Source organism: Chaetura pelagica, unplaced genomic scaffold (genome assembly GCF_000747805.2).
Source record: "Chaetura pelagica isolate M959 unplaced genomic scaffold, ChaPel_1.0 scaffold103, whole genome shotgun sequence".
Lineage (NCBI taxonomy): Eukaryota > Metazoa > Chordata > Aves > Apodiformes > Apodidae > Chaetura > Chaetura pelagica.
In genome coordinates, this window is record NW_009953004.1 from 3,525,726 (window position 1) to 3,529,906 (window position 4,181).

Here is a 4,181-nt window from a genome sequence, read left to right on the forward strand (position 1 = left end):
CCAGCACCTGGCTCTGCACTTTTGCTTTTAAAAAAAAGTAAAATAAAAAAGGAGAAGGCACCCCCAAGGATCCCAGCTTCTCACAGCAAATTTCCAAATTCCCCATAAAAAGTCCTCCATGGCCGATCAGTGTGTGAAAATAAAACCACGTCATGAAGTTGCCCCCACGTTGCCTCGTGGAAAGCTGTGAAAGCAGCTGTGGGCAGGAGCTTAGGGCCTCTGCTGCCACACTCCAGGGGAAAGCTCTTCTTTCTTTTCTTTTTGCTGTGCTTTCTTCCCATTCCTGCCTTCCAGTAAAACTGCTGCCTACAGCAGTGAACACACAGAAGGGGAGCCCAGCTTCCCTTCCCAGTCCATCAACACAAGTATTTGCCTCCTTTTTACAGAACTGACTGAAAACCCTGACACATCTCCCAAACCAGGGGCATGTGCCTTCACTGCTTGAAAAAGGAAGGAGCTGAAACAAAGGTATCCCATGGGAAACATGTATCCCACAGCTGCTGAAGGTGCCGGGGCATTGCCAGTGCTGCTACACTCAGGGCTGTGCTAACTGAAATCAGCATCACCTCTCTGAACTGAGCAGCACTTAAAAAACACCTCAGGGCCAAATCCGGGCCCCTCCAAGATGAATGAGAGCACCTCTCCCCTCCCAGCCTGCTCAGATGAGGTTCCCAGAGCTCAGCTGGGGCTGGACCCACAGCCAGGGCTCACTGCCCACACCACCCGAGGCTCTCGGAGCAGGAGAGCGTTGCCGAGGTCCAAGCAGCCACAAGCATCCCTGTCCCCATGCCGTGTGGCTCTCAGCACTGATAAACACCCAGTTATCTGCTCCCAGCCTGGCCAGCTCCCAGGACCATCCAGCCAACCGCAGGGATTTCAAAGCCACCAGCAGGGACAGGGCACAAAGCAATGAGAAATGCAGCTGGATGCTCTCCTGGATGCAGCAGGTTTCCAGGATCAACCTTCATGCAGTAAACAGGTCTCACAGGTTTTGGGAACTGCTCCTTGCTACATTGCTGATGAGGAATGGTTCAAATGTCTCCACCACCAAAATGTCCTGTCTGTTCCCAAGGGCATGGCTCTCCTGGGGATGGCAGCAGGCAGGGGGTTGGCACTGCAGTGGCACTGCCAGCCCTGGCATGTCCCAGACAGCCCCTGAGTGGTGCAGATGAGCACGGGGGAAACCTGGGGATAAAAACACTCCTGGAGGCAGCACAGAAATTGCTGGCTGGTGTTGGTACCTGAGCACTAGCCAGTACAACCTGGGCCAGAAGCTGCTCACCTCCCTGCCCAAGCCACTCGGGTTCCAGGCAGGAAAACCAGGTCCCAGCACCTGGCTCTGCACTTTTGCTTTTAAAAAAAAGTAAAATAAAAAAGGAGAAGGCACCCCCAAGGATCCCAGCTTCTCACAGCAAATTTCCAAATTCCCCATAAAAAGTCCTCCATGGCCGATCAGTGTGTGAAAATAAAACCACGTCATGAAGTTGCCCCCACGTTGCCTCGTGGAAAGCTGTGAAAGCAGCTGTGGGCAGGAGCTTAGGGCCTCTGCTGCCACACTCCAGGGGAAAGCTCTTCTTTCTTTTCTTTTTGCTGTGCTTTCTTCCCATTCCTGCCTTCCAGTAAAACTGCTGCCTACAGCAGTGAACACACAGAAGGGGAGCCCAGCTTCCCTTCCCAGTCCATCAACACAAGTATTTGCCTCCTTTTTACAGAACTGACTGAAAACCCTGACACATCTCCCAAACCAGGGGCATGTGCCTTCACTGCTTGAAAAAGGAAGGAGCTGAAACAAAGGTATCCCATGGGAAACATGTATCCCACAGCTGCTGAAGGTGCCGGGGCATTGCCAGTGCTGCTACACTCAGGGCTGTGCTAACTGAAATCAGCATCACCTCTCTGAACTGAGCAGCACTTAAAAAACACCTCAGGGCCAAATCCGGGCCCCTCCAAGATGAATGAGAGCACCTCTCCCCTCCCAGCCTGCTCAGATGAGGTTCCCAGAGCTCAGCTGGGGCTGGACCCACAGCCAGGGCTCACTGCCCACACCACCCGAGGCTCTCGGAGCAGAAGAGCGTTGCCGAGGTCCAAGCAGCCACAAGCATCCCTGTCCCCATGCCGTGTGGCTCTCAGCACTGATAAACACCCAGTTATCTGCTCCCAGCCTGGCCAGCTCCCAGGACCATCCAGCCAACCGCAGGGATTTCAAAGCCACCAGCAGGGACAGGGCACAAAGCAATGAGAAATGCAGCTGGATGCTCTCCTGGATGCAGCAGGTTTCCAGGATCAACCTTCATGCAGTAAACAGGTCTCACAGGTTTTGGGAACTGCTCCTTGCTACATTGCTGATGAGGAATGGTTCAAATGTCTCCACCACCAAAATGTCCTGTCTGTTCCCAAGGGCACGGCTCTCCTGGGGATGGCAGCAGGCAGGGGGTTGGCACTGCAGTGGCACTGCCAGCCCTGGCATGTCCCAGACAGCCCCTGAGTGGTGCAGATGAGCACGGGGGAAACCTGGGGATAAAAACACTCCTGGAGGCAGCACAGAAATTGCTGGCTGGTGTTGGTACCTGAGCACCAGCCAGTACAACCTGGGCCAGAAGCTGCTCACCTCCCTGCCCAAGCCACTGGGTTTCTGAATCACCCCACGCGTCACCCTCAAGCATCATCCCACGTTCTTCCAGCTGCCCTCCAGCCACCAGCCAGGGCCCCTTTCCCTCCCCAGTGCCCAGCTTCAGCAGATGCTCATGGTCACCCTGCCCAGCCCCCCCAGCAGGGCTCCCCCCCTTATCTCTGCCCCCTCACATCTGGGCTGAGCGCCAGGGCTGCCTGTAACCACTGCTATCGCTGGACGTGACAGCTTTGGTTTCCTCTCCTGCAAACGAGCCTAACAGTAGCCTCGTGGCTGCTTTATTCCGTTCTAAGAAAGCTCAAGCACAGCCCCCTGCACCCGAAGCAGGGACAACCTCGTGCTTCTGCTGCAGGGCTGTGACTGTGAGATCACGGCCCTGCAGAAGGGCAGGGCAACGCCAGTGCTGGGCTGGGCACCATCCCCAGCCAAAAACCAGCTCTTCTCCCCTTGCAGGAGGGCGCCAGAGGCAGGAGTTGCACCCGATCTGCACAGGGAACACCACCGCTCCCACAGACAGCACTTTGAGCAACTTACATTCACATTTGCAGCCTTTGCTGTCTTTAGTAAAGGCTGCAAGACAGCACTGAAGCAGCCACAGTAGCCCCAAAGGAATGAGGCTTCATCACACTTTTCAAAATGCAAACACGTTTAGTACCCTCTGTACTTTAGGAATTGGAGAAAACTCCTCCTCACTGTTCAGTATTCACTCCTCTGAGACAACAAAGACAAACGTTCACTGCCAGAGAAGCCAACTTTCATCCTCAGCAGCAGCAAAGGGTCTCCTTCTCTCCTGGGCTGTTATTTTAGACCCAATGGCTGAGCAACCGACACCCATGCTCAAGGGGCACGGGGTGCACCAGCTGGAGGTGGCCACAGGACGTGGTGAAGGTGGCTGCAGGATGCACTGGACATGGCTGCTGGACATGCTGGGGGTGGCAGAGATGGACCAAGCTGGGGGAAGGAGGATGTGGCCAGTTCCTGGAGCTGGGGGCTGCTCCCCTCCATGGCATTAGGTCACACAGCATGGCAGGCTGGACAGCAGATGTGGGTGAAACAGGTGAGGATTCCCTATGGGGGTGTCCATAGAATGTTATAGAGCCTGCTCCCATAGGCATCCCTACTCCTTAAAGTCCCAAAGGACCTCTGGCCACCTTCTCCTGGCCCCCAGCTTCAGACTGTCCCCAGGAGCACGAGCCCTGCAGCAGCTCAGGGGTTAAACGCCCAGTGCTGGAGCCTGCAGCTGCAGAGCAGATGGCTGGTGGGAAAGAGGGGATGGAAAGGGCACTGAGAAGAACAGAAACAAAGAGCCAGGAAGGTGCAGACCCTGACCCGTCCTCCTTGCCTCCCCACCTGCATTTCTGCAGCTGCTCTGACCACAGGGGAACCGCAGGCAGGGCAGGAACCTGTGGGGCAGCAAACCCCCCAGGCAGCAGGAGGGAGCCCTGCAGGAATCACTCTGTCTAGGTCTGAGGAAGGCAAGGGCAAAGCAAGCTCAGGGCAGCAAGAGCCTCCAGCTCCAGCCCATCCCACACACCAGCCTGAGCAGGCCCTT